At 42.5% G+C, this 11,100-nt stretch overlaps 2 long non-coding RNA genes and 1 other non-coding gene across 3 annotated transcripts; 1 reads left to right on the top strand and 2 right to left on the bottom strand.

Annotated features, from left to right (window-relative positions):
• Positions 1–338: 338 nt before the first annotated feature.
• LOC140616526 (uncharacterized) lies at positions 339–1,422 on the bottom strand. The gene is made up of 2 exons (XR_012016989.1): positions 952–1,422; positions 339–855 (listed from the first exon to the last, which is right to left on the bottom strand). It is a non-coding gene; the product is annotated as an uncharacterized lncRNA (long non-coding RNA).
• A 2,543-nt stretch (positions 1,423–3,965) lies between these two features.
• On the bottom strand, positions 3,966–10,510 carry LOC140616232 (uncharacterized). The gene is made up of 3 exons (XR_012016773.1): positions 10,372–10,510; positions 8,737–8,788; positions 3,966–4,127 (listed from the first exon to the last, which is right to left on the bottom strand). It is a non-coding gene; the product is annotated as an uncharacterized lncRNA (long non-coding RNA).
• LOC140616689 (U8 small nucleolar RNA) lies at positions 3,989–4,122 on the top strand. Its single transcript, XR_012017089.1, has one exon. It is a non-coding gene; the product is annotated as a U8 small nucleolar RNA (small nucleolar RNA).
• Positions 10,511–11,100: the final 590 nt, after the last annotated feature.

An 11,100-nucleotide genomic window follows, 5' to 3' on the forward strand; every position in this document is an offset into this window, starting at 1 on the left:
CTGGAAGCTCTGCAGAGCCATAATGCTGCCTCCAGGGTGGGGCAGTGGTTGGGGTGGGGCTGAGCATCCGTGGTCCCGGCTCCATGGCCGAGCTTAAATCTGTTGCAAGCTCGTGAGTTCACAGGGGATGTTAAGACATAGTAGGGGCTGGGGAGGACAGTGTGTCCCCAGCCCTGACACAAACCGGAGCTTGACCTGGTGGCGAGGACACTGAACGATTCGGGTGTCAGAACATCTGAGTTCCAACATGTCCACTGGCTGCATGACCTTGAGCCAACGTGCCTCACTGGTCAGCGAGATCGTTCAGAGGACTAAATGAGACATACATGTACACATCGTTTATTTTTTTAAGATTTTAAATATTTATTCATGAGAGACACAGAGAGAGGCAGAGACACAGGCAGAGGGAGAAGCAGGCTCCCTGCAGGGAGCCCGATGTGGGACTCGATCCCGGAACTCCAGGATCATGACCTGAGCCAAAGGCAGATGCTCAACCACTGAGCCACCCAGGTGTCCCTACAAGTAGTTTAAAAGTGGAGGATACCAAGGCCCTTCAAATGAATATACTAGAAACAAGTTTGCCTGCTAGCAAACAGAATGCCTCGTGCTGGGAGGTGGGCCTCCGTCAGAAGTGCTCCGTTGGTGAGCGTCCCCTTGGCAAGCACTTGATGATCCACTTTGGTGAGACGTGAGTGGTCAGAGTCATCAGCCCCGGTTGTAGCACTGGGTTCATCCCTGAGGGCAGAGAGTCTCTGACCACTGATGTCCAACCAGGGCCTTCTCTTGAAGGCTTTGGAAAGGCCTGCTGATCTTGGAGCGGGCATCCAGGTGGGACCCTCTCTGTTTGCAGCTCTCCTGTGGAGGCATAAAGGGCCACATGGTGATCTGCCCTTTGAAGTCTACGCTGGGGTTAGATGCCCCGGTACAGGGCAGGGCCACATCTCCTCTCACCTTAAATCACGTGTTCAGGTTGGGATTGGGCTCCGCACAATAGAAGCTCTTTCTCTGTTCACCTAACAGTCACGGGCAGGTGTTCAGGTGGTGGGTTCTTTCAAGGTCTCTCCCATCGTCAGCACACGGCTTCCATGGCCACCATGGTGTTCCTGATGCAGCCAATTTGAAGGAGGAAGAGCATGGAGGTGGGAACTGGGGGACTCATAGGATAGGCCTGAAGAGAGACCCTTTTCTTCATTTCCCAATGGCTAGAACCAGCCACAGGCCTCAGTCACTGTGAGGGAGACAGGGAAGTGACTCAGAGAAAAAGAGGAAATGGATTCTGATGACAGGCTGTTTGCCACATCCAGGGTCAGAGTCTAGTAGGAGGCGAGTGCCCGGCGCATGCTTGCTGACTAAACACGCCCAGTGAAGAGCTTAGCTAGTTTATGCAGTGATGGGAGCAACAGCAGAAACATGGTCTGCAGAGAATCTGTCAAAAATTGTTGATTTTCTGGGACTCCCAGGTGGCTCAGTGGTTGAGCATCTGCCTTTGGCTCAAGGCGTGACCCCGAGGATCCTGGGATCGAGTCCTGCATTGGGCTCCCCGCAGGGAGCCTGCTTCTCCCTCTGCCCGTGTCTCTGTATCTCTCTGTGTCTCTCATGAAAAAATAAATAAAATCTTTAAAAAAAATTGTGGGTTTTCTGCTCACAGTTTCTGCTCACATATCTCATTAGGTTGAAAAACACTTCATGGAATGCATATTGTCCCCACTGTGTCCTGGGTGCTAGGCTACATGCTAGAGATGCCCCTCCGGATAACACCAGGTTCCTGCCTGCGAGGCGCTTACGGCCTATGTGACCAAGGACACATCCCGTGTCTGTATATTCAACTGGCTACGGTTCCACCAGAAAGCCAGATACTGTTAAATTCATAACCGGGGTTGCATCCCCTTTGGTAGATTTATCTCAAATCCTTTAAACACTGAACCATATGTTGAAACCCTCAATGGACTATTAATCAAAATTGTGTTCTGGGCTCTGGAGCCCTGATTGAAAATGCATCTGCGTAAGTAGCCTTTTTGGAAAAATTGCACATCTTACATTGACGCAAGCAATCAAGTCTTCCCCACCCTTCACAATGGAAAAACAGAAACGGCAGCTCATCCAGATGAAAAACAGGATGATTTTATTCTAATGAGAATGCAGGGCTAGCGCAATTACAGACAAGTGTGCAACATTAGTGAGGTCTTTCTATTTTGGCGAGTAGTTATGTGAAAATACCCTTCGGCTTTCCCGCTGCCTTGTGAGGCTCAGAAATGAATGGCTCTTGATGTATTTGAATGTAATCACGAGTACATCTCACGGTATCAGTTTCCACTTTATAGAGGGAGCTGGATTCTCCGGAACAGCGAAGACACGGAATTTGCGAGCCAGAGGACACAGGTGGAGCCCAGGCTGACAGCAGGGACAGTCTAGGATGAGGCCATCAGCCCGTCGCCTCTCTACACAGATGCCCCTTCAGGTTAGCCACCTGAGAGCCTAAGAGGGACAGGAACCTGTACCATGTGGAAGTCAATTCTTGAATCTCTGCTACTCTTACTCGGCTTTGTTAGGAGGAATAAAATTAATTCACATTTATGCCTTTCCTGCATCCATCCTGGAATTTACACCTGCCCGTCGGTCCCGCCAGTGGTGGGGACTGGCGTGAGGACGAGATTGGGCCATAGAAGATGATGGATTAGAGTCTCCTGATGTTTTAAGCTCTGAATCTGGAGATAGGGATCTGTCTTGCCCATTTGAAGTTAACGTGTTGTTAATAAAAAATGTCTGATTTTTTTAAAAGATTATTTTTATTTATTTATTTATTTATTCATTTATTCATTCATTCATTCATTCATGAGAGACACACAGAGAGAGAGGGAGGCAGAGACACAGGCAGAGGGAGAAGCAGGCTCCACGCAGGGAGCTCGATGCGGGACTCGATCCCGGGTCTCCAGGATCACACCCTGGGCCGAAGGCAGGTGCTAACCCACCGAGGCACCCAGGGATCCCCCAAAACTCTGATTTTTGAAGGAGAAAGTATATGTGTGCATAAGTGAAGGCACACGCCCCAGAGTCAGCATTAATATTCTAATTATATAAGGGATTAACTTATTTTAAATGTATTTCTTGTTATTGATGCGTGCTGGCTAAGCAACAGCTAATTCCGTTTTTAAGACGCCAGACTCTATTTCCCCAGGGAAGCAACAGACCTGTATCCTCAAAGGTGTAAACATCTAATTATAGAGGTAACACACACACACACACACACACACACACACACACAGGCTGTTAGGATGTCAAATGCTATGATGACTTAGAGTTTTGTTTTGAATTTCAAGTTTAGCTAAGGTAACCATACCCCCCTCTTTGTTCCCCACTGAATGGCCAAGGAGAGAAACTTCCCAAATATTCCTGAGAAACAGAGAAGAGAGTGAAACTCACCTGCCATAAATCTTTCAAACTCTGAGAAAAAAAAAAAAAAAAAAAAGGCGGGGACTTTGCTGTGTTTGGAGACCTAACAGGAGAGGAGACTCTCCATGAATTCGTGGAAGGTCTCAGGTGTGTCAGGCTCCGCCAGCCCCAACCTGGGCCATAGGTGTAATGGATGCATTATGCCTGCCCACACTCAGGCTGTTCTCACAGGGCCGTGACTACCCTCCCCACCCCTGAATTCACAATAGTTGAGTAGGACTTAAAGGGATCTGCTGGGTCAGCACATAAGAAGGAGAGGAAAGGAAGGGAGTGGAAGGGAGGGAGAGAAGGATGATACTGAGTGAAAATAAAGTATCTCCCCACCCGTCACTAAGAGAGGAGCCCATGGGAGCTGCATAACCCCTGCCCCGCTGCTGGCCAAGGCATTATTCCCGCCACCTGGTGAAGAATTATACTTGCTGCTACAAAGAATATACACATTTGAAGTTCTATTAAATGTTCTTAGTTTGCAGAAAGTTAGAACCAATGAAAACCACTCACACAAAGACAGAATACTAGCTTAAAAAAATAATTGGAATCATCAGGTAGGAAAATCTTTACTAGTTCCTCCTTTTAGAGGGCAGATGGAACATGATGATTGAAGTTTGCATGATTTGTGATTAGCATCTCTGCATAATCAGGACTTCAGCACCCTGATTGCTCCTATTTGCTTCTTTCTAGGAAAAAAAAATCATTGGTTACTGTGACAGGTAAAGCTCTTTTCATGTTTTCTCATTCTGTTCAATTCCTTTTCTTGTAAAATTCAATTTGCAACCTTTGCCCACTTTTCTTTTGTCTCTTAATTATTGATTTGTAAGAGTTTTTTCTATAAGAAGGATATTAACTTCTGTCAATTTTGTTATAAATAATTTATCATAGGTCTTTCAACTATTTGGTCACGTAGAAATCATTTTTATTATTACTTAGCTATTTACATTTTCATATACACCCATTATTTTCCTTTAAGGGTTTCTGGCTTGGCAGTTACAGTCAGAAATTCATGTTCATTTTAAAATTACAGAAGCATTCACTAAAATTTTCTCCCAGGAGGGGCGTCTGGTTGGCTTAGTCTGTGAAGTGTGTGACTCTTGTTCTCCAGGTTTGAGTATGAGACCCACATTGAGTATAGAGATTATTTAAGAATAAAATCGTTTAAAATAAATTAATAAAATTGTCTCCCAATAGTTTCATGGTTTCATTTTTAAAAATATGCATATTTATATCTTTACTGTCTGCGGGCATATGATGTGACTTCAGGTTTTAACCTTTTATCCCCCCTCAAATGATTTGTTAGTTTTCCTAATAACCTCACTTGGATTTTTTTTCTCATTTTCTCATTGTTTTAAATTCATATGGATGTTTGGACCTATTAGTGGACTTCCAATCTGTCCTGGTGCCAATTGTACGGTTGCTCTACAACTTTAGAGATTATTAGGGTATGTCCCAATCATTACTTTTCTATTTTCAATTTTTTTCTATTCTCATGTTTTCTTACAACTGAATTTTACATTTATATGATCTTTACCTTTTTTCAAGAAGAGCCTTGTTTGGTATATGCTGTAGTGAGAATAATGCTCCCCACCCACAAAAGACGTTCATGTCCTAATTCTCAGGACCTGTGAAACTATTAACTGCCCTGACAAAGGGGCTTCGTCGATATTATTAGATTAAGGATCTTGAGGTGGGAAATGATGGGTCATCCGGTTGGGCTCAGTGTAATCATAAGCATCCTTTTAAATGGAAGAGAGAAGCATCAGAGGGAGCTGGTAGGATGGGTGAATGGTCAAAGAGTTGCAACTGTGCTAGATTTAAAGACAGAAGAAGGAGCCACAAGACCAGGAATGTGGATGAGTTCTAGGGGCTGAAAAAGGCAGAGAAGAGGTATCTCCCCTAGAACCTCCAGAAGGAATGCAGACTTTGATTTTTGGACCTCTCACCACTAGAATTTTAAGAGAATAAATCTGCATTGTTTAAGCCACTAAGTTCGTGGTGGTTTGTTATGACAACAGTAGGCAACTAAAAGGGTATACTTTCTAGATTCCTCTATACCTGAGAATCTGTATGTTGCTCTCACACATAAACAATAGCTTGATAACTTAAAGAACTGGGTTACAATAATTTTCCCTCAGAATTGTAGAGATATTGATATGTTGATTTTTCGCTTTTTGTCCTGCAAAAGATAAGTTTGAAGCCAATCTGACTGCACGTTCACCTTTAAAACGCTTTCCTTAGGTCTAGGAATAAAGTCCCTTTACCCTTGAAATACATCATCATGATCTATGGGTCTCTTTCTACTCATTTTTCTTGGTGTTGGTAGACCCTTTGACATGTAGGCTTGTATCTATCTTCAACCAAGAAAATTGTTTGGATATTATTTCTATGACTACTGAATCTACTCCCACTCAACATTATCTGCTTCTTAGAATTCCCTTCATAGTTAGAGTTGGTTTCTTGTCTCTACTATCAACATCTCATGCTGTTGGGTTTTTTTCAATCAACTGCTATAATACAGTATTTTATTACAGTTTAACATTGCATGTCTCTCCATACTTCTCAGGGCAAAATGAAGCAAGATATATCAGAAATCAACAGCACACCAACATCACAACCCATGGGTCCATGGTGTATATGCTACAATCTAGGTGACGTTAGGCTGCTGGCTTTCACACCATCGAAAATGCACTTTGTATTTGTTTCATTTTGTGCAAACATAGTTCTTGGATTGAACCAATGTGATTACTAGACAACTAATACCATGATTTGCACATTAATGGCTAAGTAAAATTAAACTTATATATAATAAAGCTGACTGAGCTCATTTCATACTTCCTGCTTTGGGAACTTCCACCTAAAAGCATTTATAATGAGTCATGTGTTCAAACACATGCTCAAGTGAAGGGGAATAATGGGAAGTGGAAGCCAACAAAAGCATCAGGATTTTTCTGGAAATGACTCAGAAAAGGCTTTTAAAAAGAGGTTTTCATCATGGCTTCATGAAGTGCAGCATCTTATGACTAAGCTTATTCCAAATGAAGCATAAATACTTACATGATGCAAGAGTTCTGGATAACAGAAAAGTGGATTTACTCTATCCGAAGGTTGGTCTCCATAAAAAGTAGGTGAAAATATCATTATATGTATATGACAAATGACTCCAAGAAAAAGCCACTCAATTTATTTAGAGTATATAAGAGTCCTGACTTCGATAATCCCAAGTAAACTGTGTTCTAGGAACAGGATTATTGGAGATTGATGACATATATTTCTTACAGAAATCCAAACCAAATTAAATTAAACCTGGGCATCAGGGGGCACAAAAATTACACAAAACCTCATTTTTTGGTCAAAAGGGTAGCTTTTGTTGACTTTGAAAACTTAACACTTTAAAAAACTCTCCCATGGAGACCTTCTAGAAGCTCCTGACCCAATGAGACGTAGATTACTTCAGATTAACGGGGATGTAATTGATGCACTTCTAAGCTTCTAATTTAATACAGTTATTTTAGTTCTGGGTGTGTTCCCAAGAGGGTACCAGGTGTAGAAGTGATGTAGACAGTCAAGGCTGGGAATGGGTGTTGGGTGAAGACCAGGTGTAAAGAAATCTTCCTCCAAGATTTCTGCTGAGGCGTGTTAGGAGTGGAAATGCTTAGGACCACAGCTCCCCATGTCTGAATGAACTCACCATTGCTGCCATTACCCACCACAGCAGACACCTGATGGTCAGCCTACACTTGGCCCTCCCTCACTGTCACTCCACTCTGTTATCACCATTATGACAACCTCAGTTGAGGTCTTCCTAACTTCTCACCTGCCCACCTGAGGGGCCATTATTGTTAAAAATGGGCCATTGATTTGAACAGACACTTCACCAAGGAAGACAATGGCCAATTAGCACAGGAAAAAGATGCTCAGTGTCACTGGTCTTCTGGAAAGTGAAAATCAAAACCACAACAAGATATCACTTCAGACCCAAATTAAAATAAATAATACCAAGAGCATCAGAAATTGGCCGGGATGTGGAGCAACTAGAACTCTGACACATCGCTGGTGAGAGAATAAGCAATACAACCACTTTGTAGGGCTCTGGGTGGTTTCCTGTAAAGCTGAACACAAGTTCACCCTGTCTCAGCGAATCCCCTCCTAGGTGTTTACCCAAGAGAAGTGAGAACATATGTCTACAAGAAGCCTCATACGAGAGCATTCATAGCAACTTTATTTATTATAGCCCCAAACTGGAAGCAATCCAAACGTTCATTAGCAAGAGAAATGACAAACAGATTGTTGTTTATTCATACAATGGAGTATGTCTCAGCAATAGAAAGAAATAAACCACTGATGGATTGTGAAGACATACGGAGGGCAAAAGAAGCCAGACAGTTCCACACCGTACAGTTGCATTTATATGAAGTTCAAATACAGGCAACACTAATCTATACGGTAAGAGAAACCGGAATGGTGGTTGCCTCCGGGAGTAAGAACGATTAAGGGCTTGGGAATTTTTTTCTATTCTATTTGTGTGTCGAAACTTCTAGAACCAAACACGATCTGTGGGTGTTCTCGTTTTTCACTTATGATAAAAATACACAGAATATATTTATTGCTCCTATTTTTGGCAATTTTAGCCTGTACTTGATAAATCTTTTCAAGGTGCAGAATGGAGTTTTCCTTAAATCAGGAAATTCGTATTCTAGCACATGCTATTCCTTCTTTTCCATGGCTTCTTATCTCTTCCTCAGAAATTCCAATTACCTGAAATTTTTCACATTCTCCAGTGTTCCACTTTTTTGTCCTTCTCGTCTGCATTCTAAGAGAACTTCTCAGCTCCTCCTCCCCATCACAGAGAGCGCTTCTTCTGTTTATGGCTTCCATGTACAGCTTTTAATTCTGAAATTTATCTAGCGTCTAACACTACTCTCTCAGTGCACACAGCTCCCTTGCCATCTCTCCTGCTGACGCGGAAACGAAAAACCCAGCCTTTGGAATCAGATCTTGTTTGTCAGTATGGGCTCCAGCCTATACGTAGGATGTCAGGCAAATTAATTTAATTTAATGTGCCTGTTTTTCTAATCTGCAAGATGAGGATGGGAGCTGTAACCACTTCATAGTATTAATTGTCACAATTTTGTGAGCTGACGATTGTACAATACTTAGCCCAGCTCTGGACATAAAGTACTGAATAAATATTAGCTTCCAGCAGAAGCAACAGCAGCAGCAGGAACATCTTCATCATGGCTGGACTGGCCTTCCTCCTGACAACTATTCCATTTCAAGCTATTCACTACTCACCTTCTAGGGCTTTCATACCCTGGCTGATGCATGGCGGACGTCCAGCGAGCACCTGTCGAAGAAACAGATAAATTTGCTCCTTTATTTCTATCATCTACTCTGACACTGTAGTGTAGCATCTCTGCGTTTTTTGTTGTTAATGAAACTCAATTATTAGTGAAAATCTATTCTTGGAACAGATTTTAAAACAATGAATCAATTCCTCTCCCCAGAAAAAATATCATTACAACGTCACCTTGACAGCGCTTGAACAAAGAACCCATCAGGAGTGGAAAACTGATTCCATGTTGAATTTTTATTCAGACAGACATTATAACAAGACTACATTGGAATTAGTTTTCATGAAATAGGAATTTGGAGGGAGGGGTATGCCTGGTGGCAGTGGTTATTAAAATTTTATTCTTTAAGATTTTCAAGACATAAAAAAAAAGATTTTCAAGACATTTTCTGACTTGTTTTCTTTTTCTTTCATGACATCTCAAAATAAGTTATTGGAGAGATGATTTTAAAAAAAAGGCCCCTTTCTGCCTGGCTGGCTCAGTCGGTGGAGCATGTGACTCTTGATCTCAGGGTTGGGAGTTCGAATCTCACATTGGGTGTAGAGATTACTTAAAAATAGAATCTGAAAGAAAGAAAGAAAGAAAAAGTTCCTTTCATCTAGTTTCTTAATGTTTAAGTAAATCTCAACCTTAAAAGGATAGGTACATCTCAGGTTTTAACTTCAATATTCCAAACCAGATGCCTAAATGAGAACTATTCATCCTCTGTAGGCAGAAGAAATCAAGATTGCTCACATCAGAGTTTAATCCATCAGGCTTCAAGCCCTAGGCATTGATGAGCCAACTCCTTTTCGTGTTCTGCAAAATTCTTTGCACCACTGTTGTCAGCAGCTCAAGTGAGACTTTGGTGGAGCCCACTGGAGTTGGTCCATTTTCCCCGTGACCATCATGGCCACAGTAACCAGCCAACCAAACCTAGCACTTTGGCTTCTCCACACCCTCGTCACACCAGGGTCTGTCACAGATAAGACAATCCTCATTGACACCTTTGTCACCACCTCCATGTCTGACATTTTGCTGACCCTACAGCTATCTGTGTGGTCAGGATCCTGCCCCTCTGTCTGCTTTTGGTAGAGAGCTGAGCTGCAGGACCCTTCCTGTATCTTGTGAGCTTCTTTCTATCCTCACGTCCTCTCCAATAAGTGAGCCTTCCAATGATAGGAAATCCTTTCCCCACCAGACCAATATGGCCCCAGGCACATGGAGTAGATACACGTGACCTAAGACGGCTTCCCTACACCCTCAACAGCTCCAATCACTGGATATATTAGTTATCTATTTGCATAACAAATTACCCCAAATTTAGCGTGTTAAAACAACAGGTACTTAAGAACTCACACAGTTTCTGAGGGTCAGATATCCAGGAGCAGTTTAGCTGGGTGGTTCTGGTTCTGAAGAAGAAAGAAAGAAAGAAAGAAAGAAAGAAAGAAAGAAAGAAAGAAAGAAAGAAAGAAAGAAAGAGAAAGCTCCTTTCATTTAGTTTCTTAATGTTTAAGTATGAGATTTCATGAGATTTCAGTAATGCTGTTGACACAGACTGCAGGCTCTAAAGATTGACCAGGACTGGAGGTCTCACCTTCAAGCTCACTCATGTGGCTGTCACAGGAAGATTCCATCTCTTGCCATATGGACCTCTCCACGGAGTGCCCAGAGCAAGAGACACAGGAGAGAGAAAGAGCCCACACCCGATAGGGGACCGCAGCTTCATTAGTAACTTAATCTCAGAAATGATATCCCTTGACTCCTGCCATGGTCTATTCACTCATGAGTCATTAAGTCCAGCCCACACTCACAGGAAAGAGAATTTAGCTCCATCTCTTGGAAGAAGGAATATCAAGAATTTTTGGACACATTTAAAAATCACCACCCTGAGTTAACATAGGTATCTTCTCAGATGTATGAAAATACAGTTACATGAACTCATAATGTGTGAGCTTATTTCTTATCCTAGAATGTTCAGATTCCTGAAGAAAATAACCCAAGGCTCAGAACTGCCCCAGCCCTAGAGGGGAAGGGGATTCTCTGCTTTTCTGTCCCTCTGATCCATCTGGTTGCTCATTAACATGGTACAGGTGGGCCCCTGACAAAGCAGAACTAATGAATTATCTCAATGCAAGAGGGAGAGTATGTGAGAAAGCCCCAGAAAGGGGCAGAAGTGGCTTTATTGCTGTAGGCAACATAATAGATTAACTCTTCATCCGAAGAGTGATTCATCGTCCTGTCACAGACTCACTGAGCTGGAAAGAAAGTCAGGTCTCTTAACTGTCTGGGAAGTGGGGCTTTTGGATGAGAGTCAAACCCAAGA

The sequence above is a fragment of the Canis lupus genome, chromosome 24 (genome assembly GCF_048164855.1).
Source record: "Canis lupus baileyi chromosome 24, mCanLup2.hap1, whole genome shotgun sequence".
NCBI lineage: Eukaryota > Metazoa > Chordata > Mammalia > Carnivora > Canidae > Canis > Canis lupus.